This window comes from Vidua chalybeata, chromosome 7 (genome assembly GCF_026979565.1).
Source record: "Vidua chalybeata isolate OUT-0048 chromosome 7, bVidCha1 merged haplotype, whole genome shotgun sequence".
Classification (NCBI taxonomy): Eukaryota; Metazoa; Chordata; class Aves; order Passeriformes; family Viduidae; genus Vidua; species Vidua chalybeata.
Window position 1 is genome coordinate 551678 of NC_071536.1, and position 16778 is coordinate 568455.

At 47.4% G+C, this 16778-nt stretch overlaps 1 pseudogene; it reads right to left on the minus strand.

Moving 5' to 3' along the window:
• The window catches only part of LOC128790599 (NADH dehydrogenase [ubiquinone] 1 alpha subcomplex subunit 10, mitochondrial-like), a 37582-nt pseudogene extending 21159 nt beyond the window's left edge, over nt 1–16423 (minus strand).
• Between the last annotated feature and the right edge of the window lie 355 nt (nt 16424–16778).

The following is a 16778-nucleotide window of genomic DNA, read 5'->3' on the forward strand; positions in this document are numbered from 1 at the left end:
GGGAGGGGAATTCTTTCCCCAGACTTGCCCTGAACCAGGACAAATACATTATTTTGGCGCCCAACTACCGGGGCTCGAGAAAGTGGAAAAAACCTTTATTCCTCTACTGATTGCATGCTGGTTGTGTTTGTTTTGTAGTGGGTTAAAGCACCCAGTAGCCATGTTGCTTACATCCATAATGTCTCTTGGGGTGGAGGCCTTCATGTGGTTCTGGTCACTAGGCCTTTTTGAGGTTTTAGTACTTTTCTGGTCACTAGGATTGTCCCTTACACGCGGTTTTTACAGTAGAAGAGCACAGATTAAAATAGCTATTTTAATCACTATTGGCCTTGGCAATAGTGATTTATAAGGCGCTTGTAAAGATACTGGATTCTGTTCGAAATATGTATGCTTTATGGTTTTTTCACCCTACACTGCATCCTAGTTCCAGTAGGATGTTCTGGGAGTTTATTAGTAATTGCACCTGGTTTGTTAGAGGAGGAACAGAGGATGAGGTTTTCCAACCCCTCCTTTCCTTCTTCTCTTTTGAATCTGTTATGTCATTTTTTGAGAATGTTCAGTCTCCCCTGAATGTTAAAGAGACCCTCTTTCTGGTATTTATTCTGGGAAACTCCCTGGGAAACTTCCTTTATACAGCCTGCAGTTTCTCTAGAGTGAAGGCTGAAAAATCCAGAGGGACTGATGAAACCCCTCATCCAGATGTGGAAAATCCTAAGTGGTGTGGAGAATGGGAGAAAATAGGCCAGACCCTGAAGGAATTTTCTGACCCTGTAGAGTGGGATTTTCCAAGTGAACAAATTCAGAACCCAGATGAGGTAGGGAAATACCTGAAAGAGAAGTGCCATGATGACTCTAAGGAGAAAAGGATCATTGCAATAAGCTGGGCTCTGGCTTATGCTTATCGCACACTGCTAGATACTGTAGGTCAGCAGACAGAGGCAGGGGGGCAGGGAGATAAACCAGCAGCAATCCCAGTCACTCAGTCCGCAGCCAACCCCCCAGTTACTCAGGCTGTAGCTAAACCAGACAGTGAACCTAAACCACTGGCAGTTGCTGCGGGAAAGAAGAGAAGCAAAACTGACCGGCCAGGGACTGATGATGATGATCCAGGAGAGGGACCCTCAAAGCTAATTACTGACACAAAAGCCGAAGTTAAGGCAACTGATGCAGGATCAGAAGCCACTACTGAGTCCTATTCCCTGAAGGACCTTCGTGGCCTAAGGAAGGATTACACTCGACGACCTGATGAGTCTATAATTAGTTGGTTGGTCCGTCTTTGGGATGCTGCAGGGGAGGCTACAATTCTGGATGGTAGCGAAGCGAGACATTTGGGATCCCTGTCACATGATCCTGCCATTGATCAAGGAATGATGAGGGGGGCTAATCCTCGCAGCCTCTGGGCACGGGTTCTGGACAGTGTAGCACAAAGATACTTGTGTGCAGATGATCTTTATATGCAGCAAACCCAGTGGAAGACTATAGAGCAAGGAATTCAACGCTTGAGGGAAATGGCAGTGGCAGAGATTGTCTTCTCGGATGATCTAGATACTGTAAATCCAGACTTGGTACCATGTACATCTGTGATGTGGCGAAAACTTGTAAGACTTGGGCCAGATGAATATGCTTCTGCTGTAGCAATAATGAAGCAAGATGACGGTGAGGAGACTGTGCTTGATATGACAAAGAAGCTCCGAGCATATGCAGATGCTGTACATGGCCCAACACACATGAGAATTGCAGCAGTAGAAACACAAGTGCAGAAACCAGAAAAAAAGATAGAGAACAAGATAGAGGAGAATCTTAAGAGATTCAGGGAGGAGATTAAAGAGGACCTTCTTAAAATTTCTGCAGTACAGATCAGAGGTCCTGGTACCCAACGCAGACGTCCCTCAGATAGGGAGAGAAGGTACACCTCACGAGCTGAGCTGTGGTTCTTCCTGCGCGATTGTGGAGAAAATATGAGGAAATGGGATGCGAAACCTACTGCTGATCTGGCACAGCGGGTGCGTGAATTGAAGGGAAGCAAGACTCCGAGAGGAATTTTCACCAAAAGGGAAGCAGCTCCAGTGACCCATAACCAAACTGCCATATATGATGATGATGACGATATTTTCGATCCCCTTGAAGGAACCTCCAAGACATATGCCCCAGGAAAGAAGGATAACCAGGCTTAGAGGGGCCCTGCCTCTAGCCAGGTAGAGGCTAGGGAAAACCGTATTTTCTGGACGGTGTGGATTCGTTGGCCTGGCACATCAGAACCACAAGAATATAAAGCTTTGGTCGACACTGGTGCGCAGTGCACATTAATCCCATCAAACTATGTGGGGACAGAACCTGTTTCTATTGCTGGTGTGACAGGGGGATCACAGGACTTTACGTCAGTGGAAGCTGAGATCAGCCTGACTGGAAATGAGTGGAAGAAACAGTCTATTGTAACTGGCCCAGAGGCCCCATGTATTTTAGGCATAGACTTCCTCCGAAGTGGGTATTTCAAAGACCCAAAGGGACTCAGGTGGGCATTTGGAATAGCAGCTGTAGAGACAGGGGGCATCAAGCAATTGAACAGCTTACCTGGACTATCGGAAAACCCATCTGCAGTAGGACTTTTGAAGGTAGAAGAGCAACGAGTGCCAATTGCGACCTCGACAGTGCATCGCCGGCAGTACCGAACGAATCGAGATGCCGTGATCCCCATCCACAAAATGATCCGTGAGCTGGAGAGCCAAGGGGTGGTTAGCAAAACCCATTCACCCTTCAACAGCCCCATCTGGCCTGTGCGTAAATCCGAAGGAGAATGGAGATTGACAGTGGACTACCGTGCCCTAAATGAGGTGACTCCACCGCTGAGCGCTGCTGTGCCGGACATGCTGGAACTCCAGTACGAGCTGGAGTCCAAGGCGGCAAAGTGGTATGCCACTATTGATATTGCCAATGCGTTTTTCTCCATTCCTCTGGCAGCAGAATGCAGGCCTCAGTTTGCTTTCACCTGGAGGGGCGTGCAGTACACCTGGAACCGACTGCCCCAGGGGTGGAAACACAGCCCCACCATCTGCCATGGACTGATCCAGGCTGCACTGGAAAAGGGTGAGGCTCCAGAACATCTGCAGTACATTGATGACATCATTGTGTGGGGGACAACAGCAGCAGAGGTATTTGAGAAAGGGGAGAAAATCATCCAGATTCTCCTGAAAGCTGGTTTTGCCATCAAGAAGAGCAAGGTCAAGGGACCTGCTCGAGAGATCCAGTTCCTGGGAGTGAAGTGGCAAGATGGACGGCGTCAGATTCCTACAGATATCATTAACAAGATCACAGCGATGTCTCCACCAACCAGCAAGAAGGAAACACAAGCTTTCTTAGGCGCCATAGGTTTTTGGAGAATGCACATTCCTGAGTATAGCCAGATCGTGAGCCCTCTCTACCTGGTCACTCGCAAGAAGAATGATTTCCACTGGGGCCCTGAGCAGCAACAAGCCTTCACCCAGATCAAGCAGGAGATTGCCCATGCAGTAGCCCTTGGCCCAGTCAGGACAGGACCAGATGTGAAGAATGTGCTTTACTCTGCAGCCGGGAACCATGGTTTGTCCTGGAGCCTTTGGCAGAAAGTGCCTGGTGAGACTCGAGGCCGACCACTGGGATTTTGGAGTCGAAGCTATAGGGGGTCTGAAGCCAACTATACTCCAACAGAGAAGGAAATTTTAGCAGCCTATGAAGGAGTTCAGGCCGCCTCGGAGGTGATCGGTACAGAAGCGCAACTCCTCCTGGCACCCCGACTGCCAGTGCTGGGGTGGATGTTCAAAGCAAAGATTCCTTCCACCCACCATGCCACCAGTGCCACATGGAGCAAGTGGATTGCCCTTATTACGCAGCACGCCCGGATTGGAAAATTGAATCGCCCTGGGATTTTGGAGATAATTACAAACTGGCCTGAAGGTGAAAACTTTAGTCTTGCAGATGAAGAGGAGGAAGTGGCACATGCTGAAGAAGCGCCACCATATAACCAACTGCCAGCAGAAGAAACACACTATGCTCTTTTCACTGATGGCTCTTGCCGCATTGCAGGAATGAAACGGAAGTGGAAAGCAGCCGTATGGAGTCCCACACGACGAGTTGCGGAAGCTACTGAAGGGGAAGGTGGATCGAGTCAATTTGCTGAACTCAAAGCGGTTCAACTGGCCCTGGACATTGCTGAAAGGGAGAAGTGGCCAAAACTCTACCTCTACACTGATTCATGGATGGTAGCCAATGCTCTGTGGGGGTGGCTGGAGAGGTGGAAGAAAGCTAATTGGCAGCGTAGAGGAAAACCAATTTGGGCTGCTGATGAGTGGAAAAACATTGCCACCAGGGTAGAGAAGCTACCGGTGAAAGTTCGTCATGTAGATGCCCATGTCCCCAAGAGCAGAGCCAATGAGGAACACCAAAACAACCAGCAAGCAGATCGGGCTGCAAAGATAGGGGTATCAAAGATAGACTTGGATTGGCAACACAAAGGGGAATTGTTCTTGGCACGATGGGCCCATGATGCCTCAGGCCATCAGGGTAGAGATGCCACTTTTAAGTGGGCACGAGATCGAGGGGTGGATCTAACCATGGACAGTATATCTCAGGTAATCCACGACTGTGAGACATGTGCTACCATCAAACAGGCCAAGCGGGTAAAGCCCCTGTGGTACGGTGGGCAGTGGTCCAAGTATAGATATGGGGAGGCCTGGCAGATTGACTACATCACACTGCCCCAGACACGCCACGACAAGCGTTATGTGCTCACAATGGTAGAAGCCACCACAGGATGGTTGGAAACCTATCCTGTGCCTCATGCTACGGCCCGTAACACCATCCTAGGCCTTGAAAAGCAAATTCTTTGGAGGCATGGTACCCCTGAGAGGATTGAGTCTGACAATGGAACTCATTTCAAGAACAGCCTTATCAACACTTGGGCTAGGGAACATGGTATTGAGTGGGTGTACCATATTCCCTACCATGCACCAGCTGCAGGAAAAGTAGAGAGGTACAATGGATTGTTGAAAACCACACTGAAAGCATTGGGTGGGGGATCTCTCAAGAATTGGGAACAGAATCTGGCAAAAGCCACCTGGTTAGTTAACACCCGAGGCTCTACCAGTCGATGGGGCCCTGCCCAGTCTCAGCTTTTGCATATAGTAGATGGAGACAAAGTCCCAGTAGTGCATGTTAGAGGCTTGTTAGGAAAGACAGTGTGGATCAATTCTGCCTCAAGTACGGACAAACCCATTCGTGGGATTGTCTTTGCTCAGGGACCCGGTTGTACATGGTGGATAATGCAGAGAGATGGAAGAACACGATGTGTACCTCAGGGAGATCTGATTGTTGGGTGAGAACTATGTATAAATATCACTGTTTGCTGAATACTGCTGCCATTGTCTGTGTATAGTTGTATATTAGATGTATAATGTATCTATTTATAGGCTTTGAATATATATATTAGTTTTAGTAGTAAGCTGACGATATGGGGATAAGGGGTGGAATGTCCTAGGGTGGCTGTATGATGCCTTTATCCCCAATCGTCTGCCCTGTTTATGTTGAAGTCTTGTTCCAAGAGTGAAAGGAGGAGGGAAGAAGCTCAGGGTTTGTTTTCAAAAAACTCACTCCCTCCTCCACATTCCGGCTCCAGGACGGTGTTGTCTGCAGACGGACGGACAGCGAGACAGAGCTCTCCTTTGCTTTTTCTAGTTAGTTTTAGCTAGCTGAGGCAGAGAAGTTCCCTGGACTGTGGTTTTTTTCCCTTTCTCTGGACCTGCTCTGGACTGAACACCAGAAGAGCATCAGCAGCTCACATCTATGGCCCAGCGGGCCGGGCCTGGGCCGCGGCATTGCCAGCGCCGGAAGGACTGGTCAGAGACTGAGTGAGCTGAGCTGCAGCCCGGGGGGATTTGCTCTGAATTTGTCTCTCTTGGAGTGGCAAGAAGTCTTATTGTTTAATATTGTCTAAGTTCTCTTGTGTAATAAACGGGTTTTTTCCACTTTTTTCCTCCAGAGGTATTTTCTCCCGAACCGGCTGGGGGGAGGGGCCAATTGACTCTGCTTTCCTAAAGGAACCCTTTTGTGGGGGGGAGGGGAATTCTTTCCCCAGACTTGCCCTGAACCAGGACACACCCCCCAGGAATTAAGAGCAAATATCCAAGGCTTTAAAAGAAATTAAACATAGAGCCAGCTTTGTATTCCCAGTTTTACCCTCAAGCTAAACAAGTGTGAAACATCCTAATGAAGCTCATTTCAGCACTCATTACTCCTTCAGCCACTAGAAGCAAAGTGAATTACAACAGGAAACCCCAACTGACCTTTTTAGGACACTTAAAAAATCGTTTCTAAGCTGTGTATGTGTGCTCTGAACAACCCAAAAGTTATTAAACTGTAAGGCCATAAAAATTCAGCTCCCAAATCCCTAAGCAAAAGGATTGGAGTGGGCTAATGAACACTGCTGTCTGTCAAGAGGATACACCTGTGTAAATACACACCTTACAAGCCAAAGCTCTCCTGCCAATCCTTATTTCCAAATTTCTTCTGTGTCATCCCAGAGGGAAACTGAATCTGAACAGAAAAGGGGGAAAAAACAACCAAATTCTTTCAAGTATCAGTATCTACCAGCAATACCCATTGTCACTGACAATGACAACATCATGGGCTGGATAATCTTACAGGGTCTTTTCCAACCTTAATCATTCTGTGGCATTATACTTAAACTTCCAAATAATAATTCTTCCCCTAGTCCAGATTTGTCCAAGCAAATTAAGGACTGCACTGATGCATCTGATGACCCTATTTAGAGCAATGACAAGATTGCTGAGCTCAGGAGAGTCCCTCCTTGAACACTAAGAGCTTCAGACTGACTTTAAACCCTGATTTAAAGGATTAAAATCAAATCTCTAATAATGGGGTTTCCTACAAAAAAATCTAGGGAGCAAACAACCTGCTTTATTCTGACCACTTGGAGATGTGTCCAGAGAGAAGGAAAGGAGAAAAAAATCAGGCATTTAACCCCCATCCCAACTTTCCTTTAATTCACCAAGTACCCATCTTGAAACACCACAGCTTTCAACTCCTATCCTTGCTTCTATATTGTTATCCAGAAAAAATATATTTATTATACAATTTAATATAATTAAAATATATTAATATATATTCAAATATATTAATAAATATTATTAATATATTGAAAAATTGAATATATTAATATATTAATATTAATAAATATTTATATATTAATTAAATATAATAATTTATTTTACATATTAATAAAATATACATTAATATATTAAATATTAAAATTAATATTAATACCATTAATATATTGGTATATTAATATATCAATCTTATTAATATTAATGATAATATTATTTATGTTACTATATTAATATTATTAATCCTAATATTAATCTTGTTAATCTTAATATTATTTCTATTAACATATTAATATATTAATTAATAAAATATATTAATAATATATTAATATTATTCTCTATATTCACATCACAACCTCAGCTTTTTTGTTCATTTCAGCCTGTTTTTTTGTGTATTTTTGTATTTATTATCTGCTGTCACACTGAAGCCACCAGCCATTTTTTAGGGGTATAAACCCACACCATCCCACAGGTCTACTGGTTATTAATGATAACCTTTATTATCAAGTGCAGGAGCACCCAAAAATCCATCCACAACAGCAGAGGACCCAGAATGTGGCACACAACCCTGTTCTTATAAAGGCAACCCAAAGGCCTAGAGACAAACAGCAGTGCACCTATGGGGGCAAATGGAGTCTTAATTTTAGGACCAGGGAAGTCCTTATCAATCTTTTCTGCTTCACAGTCATATAACCAGAACATTGAAGGACACCTCAGGCAAAAATGTAATTTTAGTCTGATTAGGGGCAGCTAAATATTAAAGTACACACTCTGAGTATGCTAATAAGCTTAATGAGGTACAGGCTACCACACATATGTATCTATTACTCAACTCTCTGCCAAGATCACACTGCACATAACATAGGAGGAGAGGGGGTTTGGGCTGTGTATAAGTAGGGTAAAAATTTCATCTCATCAGGATGAAGACCCAAAAAGCCCTTGGAGACAGCCCATGGGTAATTCTCCTCTCCTTCCTCCCAAGTGGGGATGATTCCTTGCCAAGCTTCCACGTAGGATTATTATTATTATTATCCAGTTAACATCATATTACTGTTATTAACAGACATCTATCCCTAGAACCAAAATGGGCCCAAAACCTGTTCAGAGTCTCAAAAACCTTGGTGCTCTTTCCCTCAGGGAACAGCAGCTAGACAGGACAGTTAACAATGGTGAAGCAAAAGGCTTCTCTTACCCTGCTAATAACCCTCCTTGATGGGAAAAGTTCACTGAACTAAGGGAAATCTATTAAACTTACTCCCAGAAAAGCAAAACTTACCTTCTCCACATCCTCAGCTGCAGTTGCTGTGTACTGCAGAACTTCACTGCTCTCACTGCAAAGAACACAGAAATTGAATTCCCCTGATAAAACTGCTGTACCCACCCTCCCCTGCTGCTCCAAAAGGAACAGAAATGAAGTTAAAAGGCATAAACACCAAACCAGAATCATTGCCATTTTTTAGACTGCTCCTAGCTATTGCAATAGAATTCTTGTTGCACCTATGAGCTGCTTCTTTGCTGGTGGAAAGTTGCTTTAAAGGGCAAATGGCCTGGATATCTACCTAACTTCAGTTGGAAAAAATTTTTTAAAACCACACATGTGATTTTATTTTCATTTACTTTGTGTGGATACTTGCCCCTATTACAACTGCCCAATCTACTTGAAAATAAGTGAAATTTTCAAGTCTAACCCAAAACTGTGGTAGATTTTCCTTTTTTCCAAGTGCATGACTAGCTGTGAGTCATTTCAAGACAAGAATGCATTCATTTGTCACTATTTGCTCAGGCTGAGCTAGCTGAATGAATACAAGTGTAGGCAGCATGATCTGTAAGTGCAAAAACATTTTTAAAAGGTAATGTTTCCTGGTTAGAAGATTGCTTTTTTTCATCAGCCAGCAGCCTTCAGAGAAAAGGCACTTGCAGAGCAGAGCCACAACAGGAGCTCCTACACGAACCTTTCACACCACACGTGTTCAGCCACATTCAGCAATAGCTGTTTCCAGCTGGAGAAGCTGGAAGGTCCTGGAATAGCTGCCCAATGTGGACGTTACACCAAACATCACACAACAAAGTTTAGGAGCATGGAGAAAAATTGGTAGAATCCCAGAATGGTTTGGGTGGGACAGGACCTTAAAGCTCACCCTGTTCCATCTCCTGCCATGGGCAGGGACACCTTCCACTACACCAGGTTGCTCCAGGTGCTGTAGGACCTGGCCTTGGACACTTGCAGGCATGGGGCAGGCACCTGGAATGAGAGATTCTCCTCAATATCAGCCCAAGGGAGAGGTCAGCCTTCAACAGAGCCTGACACCAGCAACTGCATTAAGGACACCGATCAAATCACTTCATCCCATCTCTTGATTTGACTCTGCAGATTATCAGGGCTTCATTAAGAGAAAGCAGCTGCTCAGTGACTCTGCAGATTATCAGAGCTTTCCTTAAGAAAAAACAGCTGCTCAGTGGAAGCAGTGATGGATATGAAAGAGAACATTACCAATCTTAAGGCTCTGCTCTAGGAAAAGAGAAAAATCAAACAGAACCCAAATCACCAGGCAGTACCTGCCACAGCACTCAGCTCACAAATCTCACTACCAATAAAAACATTAAAGACATTCGTAACAAGTCAACTAGAAAGAAAGCATCAATTTTAAAGCAAAAATCCACTATAAACCACTTCAGGCAGCATCAGGCTGCTCCAGTGAAACAGCACAAGATAACAGGAGTTTTGCCCAGTAACAAACTGCTTTTCAAGGAACAAGCAAACAAATGCCAACATGGAAAGCATGCAGGAGTTTGCTCAGCAGTCTATAGCAACTCTTGTTAGCCTGTTTGGACCAGATTTTGGGCATTACCAGGAGTCAGGGAATCAAAATAGGCAGACTAAGAGGTAACAGGTAGCATGAACACAGCCCTCTGCGCCACTGCCAGTAAACAAACAGCTCAGGCAGCTGTGGCTTCTGCATTTACCCCAGATCGGAGCCACCCTGAGGTGCACAGAGCTGGATTCACACACTCCCAGCTCCCCCACAGCCAGGGGACAGAGACACAGATCAGTGTGACAGGCTGCTGGGAGCCCATCTGCTGCCAGGATGCCGAGCAGAGGGGGTTTGCCCAACAGGGGCACTGACCATGTATGCACAGAGGGCAAGGAGGTGAAATCACAGCAGGATTTAGGATTTAGCCTCACTGAGCACCACGAGATGCACCTGGGGCTTGATCTGCTCCAGAGAACAAGCAGCCGCTTTCTCCCCACCAGTGACTGCAGCAGTTTGCCCTCAGGGGGATGACATTCCCAAGGCTTCCCATTCCCTTCCAAGAGCCACGTGCTGGCTGTGGGGACACACGGGGAGGCCGCTGACCACACGTGACACCAACAACCCCTGCCTGCACGAGCGACAAGCTCAATATCGAGTTACCCGCTTCAGGAGCTGGCAGAGCCACCACACTGATCCACCTTGGGAGATGCAGCAAGCCCCAGGGGGACACAGGCAGGCTACAAAACACCTGGGAATCTACTCTGATTTCTATCAGCCTCCTGCACGCACCAGAACTTACACAGTTAATTCATCTGATACCCTTTGAGAGTTTCCCTTCCAGAATTATGAGGGACCGTAATTCTGCTTTTAGATTTTTAGGACAATTTTAATTTTCCTAGAGCTCTTTTATAAGAGCTGGGAGAGCTGGCAAGCTCTGTTTCATCCGAGGTTTACAGGGTTGTTGCCTTCCACGGAGAAGGCAGGCGACCTGGTTTCAAGACACAGCACGGCGACCCAGCCTCGCCCGGGTCACTCGGGTCACAGACATGCACAGACACCAATGTGGTGGATGGTCAAATGGCGTTTATTATCTCGTCTCGTGAGGTTAAATAGTCAAGTGGGTCTTACTACGTCAAAGGGGGACGGTGGGTCCGGCTAGGGTTAGTAAGGAGTGGAAAACTACTGGAGTTAGGAGGGGCTGCATGCTTCAGGGGTGATTGATTACCTACAGCAGTATGAGGGGGGAAGGGTCTTGCTTTCCGTCACATCCCAAGATTTTCTGTTCGCCTGTCCCTACCACACAGGGTACACGTTTTTGCTTCCCAGAGAGGAAGCCAGGGGAGCCCAGCGAGAGACAACATAGGGAATGGCTTCCAACTGCCAGAGGGCAGGGTTAGAGGGGATATTGGGAAGGAACCAGGGAGGAACCATTGAGGCCCTGGCACAGGGTGCCCAGAGCAGCTGTGGCTGCCCCTGGATCCCTGGAAGTGTCCGAGGCCAGGTCCTAGAGGGGTTGGAGCAACCTGGGATAGTGGAAGGTGTCCCTGCCCATGGCAGGGGGTGGTACTGGATGAGCTTTAAGGTCCCTCCAACCCAAGCCATTCTGGGATTCTGGGACAACTGAAAGCACTTCTTGAGGAGAGAAAAGCCCTAAAGCCTTCCAAAAAGGCCTGAGAAAAGCTTGTATTGCATCACTCTCTCCTCAGGTCGTGCAAACACACACACAGCCATAGCTGTGGCATTCGGCACACCATTCCTGAGCCCCTTTTCATCTTGCAACACTGGCATCGGGCTTCTGGGATGGCAGAAATAACTACACTCACACAGTTCTTATGCTGTGAGTGCAGCACCCCTTCACGAGGGCACAATACTGTACCCTGCAGCACAAGGAGGATTTTTTCACGTGATTTGTTGATATTGGCAGAGATTTTAAGGTTTGCACACATCTTTGCTCAAAGATCTAAGAGGTAAAACATTTTGCTTTGCTAACCTGATCTCTGGTAGGAAGGTCTTCTTGTAAGCATCCTCAATGCTCTGGAGATAGGAAGGAGACACCTTTTTCTCATATGGCTACAAACAAATAAACAGAAAAAGCTGTGGAATTAGCTTACTTTCTTTTCCCACCAGCACAGACTCCAAGGTCTGCTCCACCACCTGCCAAGGGCTCACTCTGGGATAAACAGTCAAACATCCAAGTGAACCACATGCACATGAGTGAAAGTTTCAAAGAATTAAGATTTTTATTTGGAGTGTTCGGAATTCCTTACATGCCGTAAAATATCTAGAGCAGCCCCCAGCTATCCAAGGACCGACTGATCCTTGCTAACTACACGTTCCAGGGAGCTGTAATAGCCACCCAGAAAACAGGAGAAGACTGTCTGAGTCCACTTTTTCTATAAGGAGGCCAAATTTGCACCTATTTCCACAGTTTCAGACAAGTGCATGGGCAAACACCCACTCCAAACTCCTGAGAAATTTCATGGATATCATCCCTGCTGTTAACCAGTTTGCTTTCCACACAGTGTACTTTCAATGCCACATTTACAAAACACCAGGAATTTCTCTCATCTACCATGTGTTCCCCAAATAAATCCTACAGAGCTCAGCACCCAAAAAGTCACAAGCTACATCAGCAATTTCTGTCCAAAGGTTTCAAAAATGCCACTGATTTTCATGCTCAGAAGGGCCAAGAACTCACAGGTTCCCCCAATACATAAAGAACTTCTTAACTGAGAACCTTTTTCTAATAAATCAAAACCTTTTAATCTATCAGGTCTCCCAGAGTTAAACTGCATTTCCTATAGCCTTTCAACAAGGCAAGACAAGCATCCTTGAATCCTCGTAACACATCTGCAAACAGTTACAAGTACACATCTAAGTATCAAAGAAAGAGGGGAAATAAACCCCAAATTACAAACCTTACTTACATTAGTCATTCCCCAAAAGCACCCTACAGCTTTCCTGAGCCAAGACTAGCTCAGTAATGCAGTCATCCAGCAGTGATTTGCTGGAATTCAGGGAGTTAAGTGAACCTGCTGTTCCCAGGTGACTCACACATGAACCCCAGCACAGGGCTGAGGCAGCAGTCAACTGGGAAGCAGGAGCCAGGGACCCCAGCTGGCCTCCTGGCACTCAGGAATAAGAAATAGATCATCTCTAAGTGCATTGCAAGCAGCACATCACCTGCCCACAGCTCCTGAAGTGGCAGCTACACAGACAGGTATAAAAATTCATCTGCTCTTAAAACAATTTCTCATTCCACAAATGACAGCATATTGATGCAGTCACACAAAAAGTTGATTTTTGCTTTTTTTTTTTTTTTTTTGCCTTTTTAAAGCAAGCATACAAGAATACCCACAGAGTCACCACCACCACACAGATCTCACACCTCAGAGGACAAGCAGCTCCTCAGAAGCAGCATTCAGCAGCAAACCCCACAGGACTCCACATAAGGTGTGATTACAACAGACATTAGCAGGCAGCAATTGTGAGAGACAAGTAATAATAAAGATAAGAGAGAACTAGGCAATAATTAGAGATCAAATTACCTTGCCTTTCTCTTGAATCCGCTTCTGCACTTCTGGGACAGGCACATCTACATAAATGACCAAGTGAGGTGGCAGCAACTCAGAAATGCTGATCTCCTTGACCTCTTTGTAGTGATCAAGGCCTGTATAAAACACAAATAAATCACATTCCCCACCTCTGTATTTGGAGTCTCTTCTTCTGGGCTCACAGAGCAAGTTTAGGGTATGCCTTTCCTCTAACAGAATTCAGGAAGTTTACAGAAAAACTATCTCCAGAAAACTTCCATGCACTGAGATCTAAGAATCTAAACCCAGTCGTAGCAAAGAGGGACCTTATTCCTGGCTCAGGTTTACAGGAATCTCAGCTTTTCCTCCACCATTTAGAGACAATAAGCAGTAGTAGCTGTAATCAAGATTTTTGTTCCCTAAGGATTCCAGTACAATCCAAACTGGGATTTTGTATTAAACTGTGGATTGCTGGGCTTTGCTGCCTCAGCAATGCAGACACAGGTCATCATTATCACCTCTCAAAGCCATCCAGTAACTTACAGCAGGTAGCAAAAAACAAATATATACACCTCTTAAATCCAACAGCAAAACCAGGAGGCAGTCAAGAAAACAGTTATGGCCACCTCAGGAGCAGCCAAAAGAACAGATTTGCTAAGAACATGCAGCAACAGCTCAGGAGCTCAGCACCCATAACCCCAAACCAAATCACTCAGGTTGGCAGGAACATCCCCAAATCACCCGGTTCAAGCACTCTGCTGAGAACTCCACCCACAGCGTTCCAAGTATCTCCAGGGGGGAGATCCCAGGTGATTTGCTCCAGGGTTTGACTCTCTTCACAGCGGAAAAAGGGTTTTTCCTTACAAATGAAACGCTTTGCATTTCAATTCTTGCCCTTTATCTTTTGTCTCCTCGCTGCCACTGAAACCAGACTAGCTCCACCCAGCAACATACAACACATGAACACCGAACCTTTAAAGGAATCCCTCCTTCCAAGCAGGAATGTTTTGTTTCTTTTTTAAAGTTAACTACCAGACTCCTGAGAGATTATGGCCAAACAGCTTCCTTTTGCTGGCAGGAACTCACATCTCTAGTGGACATATCCCTGCTTTAACATGGCATCCAGGAACACGAAGTCACTGTAGGGAGAGCGCTCCAGCACCACGCCTTGACCTGCAAGGGAGAGCAGGCTCCAGGTTGGAACAAAAGGAGCTGCAAGGTCCCTTCCAGCCCAAACCATTCCATGATTCCCCAACCTGTGCTGAGCAGGTGCTCCAAGGCGTCGGCGTACTGCAGGACTCGGCTCCCGAAGATCCAGGACTGCAGGCGGTACGAGTGCCCGTCGGGAGACTCGGGGTCTGCGTAGAACTTCTCCAGGCTACAGAAGCCATTGAACTTCTCAGGCAGCAGCTTGCCCTCCCCCGAGATCCTGTCCTGGTAGTGGATGTCTGCCTCGGGGAAGTACTTCATCCCTGAGAAAGAGAAGAAACCCACAGCAGAAATAAGCTGTGCTCATGTGCAGCAAACACCTCTTCAGCTACTGAGCACACAGCTGCTCCTTCAACAGCTCCCCTGCCCATCACAGCAGAGGGCAACGAACCCCAACTCCGAGCTCTGCCACAGCCCAGGGAGAGCTGAGCTGTTCCAAGCACATCCACGTGGAAAAGCCAAGCTCCCGGGGAGCACACAGACTCCATTAGAACTGCAGCTTCACTCACAACAAATCCCCATCCCAAACCTCACCAACATCACCCACAGAGCCTCCCCACTCCCTCCAGCATTTCCCAGTCAGGAACTGCTGCTCTGATGGACTTCCTCTGCACAAGAACCACGACTAAACTCTGTCAGCTCTCGGGGAAACAGACAGAGTGAGACATACCCAGTTTGTCTGCTATTTGCTGGGCCAGCTGGCCCTTCCCAGAAGACAGATTCCCCTCTACTGTAAAGACTTTGCTGTGCTCTGTGAACTTCTTGCTGGTCCTTTCTCCCAACATATAGGCCCAGCCACCCATACTGCAGGCTCTGCTCAGGGCTGGTGTGGATTCTTGCCTGGAGAAAAACACATGGAAATCAGCAGCTTTGGAGGGATTTTTCAGCTCAAACACTGTTTCTTCAGACACACACACAGGACACACTCTTATGCATCTAATACAAGTTTTCACTCAGTAACCTTAGCACCGTCATTTCAGCTTAGCAACTGCAGCAGTGGTTAGGCAGGGAAGTTGTTCATCAAATTAAAGGCTGAGAAGACAGAAAAAACACGGAACAATTTTCAGTCTGAAGGCCAGACACACAACACACCCAGAGTTCCCAAGAGAGACCACACATTTGACTTTTGCTCGTACTTTCTGTGGTTCTGGGCACATAATAACACTAAACCCACCCGCAGGAGAGTTACAGCTTCATTTCAATACAGCTTTCAATGCACCATTTCTGAGCGTTGGCAAGAGGGACCCACCTGGGCTATGGGGCTGAAGGCAGGGCCTTTCTGACCTCGCTCAGAGCCTCCCCCAGGCCCCGATAAACATCGTACAAATCTCATTCTGAGCACTGCAGTGCCCTCCCTCACACAGGGGCGGTCATTTCTATCGAACACTCCTTTCCTCGCAGCACTACTGCCCACAGCCGCAACCGAAGGTCACTGCACTCTCCGGCACTTGCTCCAGTCTGCTTCGCATTCCGCCGCCTCTCCCAGCTCCCTGCCGGCAATGTCCCTTCCCAAGGAACAGCCCGGCCCCGGGGAGAGGCATCTCCGGCCCCCAGCTGTCTCTGCTCACCACCCCCCCAGCAGGACGGAGCTCCGGACACAGCCCTGCCCAGCCACCTCCACTCACCCCCCCCCCGGCAGGGCGGAGCCCAGCGCGGCGCTGCCCGGCCCGGAGCTCCCCCGCCGACCCCGGGCGGCCGCGGCCTGGCCGAGCCGGGACACCCACAAGGACATGGCGGCGCCGGGCGGAGGGCGGCGGCGCGCGGTGATGACGTCAGGCGGGAGAGGCGCTGCGCCTCGGGGGAGGAAGGCGCTACGAGGCCACGCCCCTGGATACGCCCCTCGCCAGAGGCCACGCCCACTGTCCGTGTGGGCTCTGGCGGGAACGGGGACAGGGGACAGCGGGGACAGCGACAGGCGGCACCGGGAACGGCCGGGATAGGGAACGGCCCGGGTTAGGGACTAGGGGGGACAGGGGACAGCGGGGACAGCGACAGGCGGCACCGGGAACGGCCGGGATAGGGACTAGGCGGGACAGGGAACAGCCTGGTTAAGAACAGGGGTCAGGCGGGACTAGGAGCAGCCGAATCAGTGAGCAGGTGGAACAGGGAACAGCCTGGTTAGGAATGGG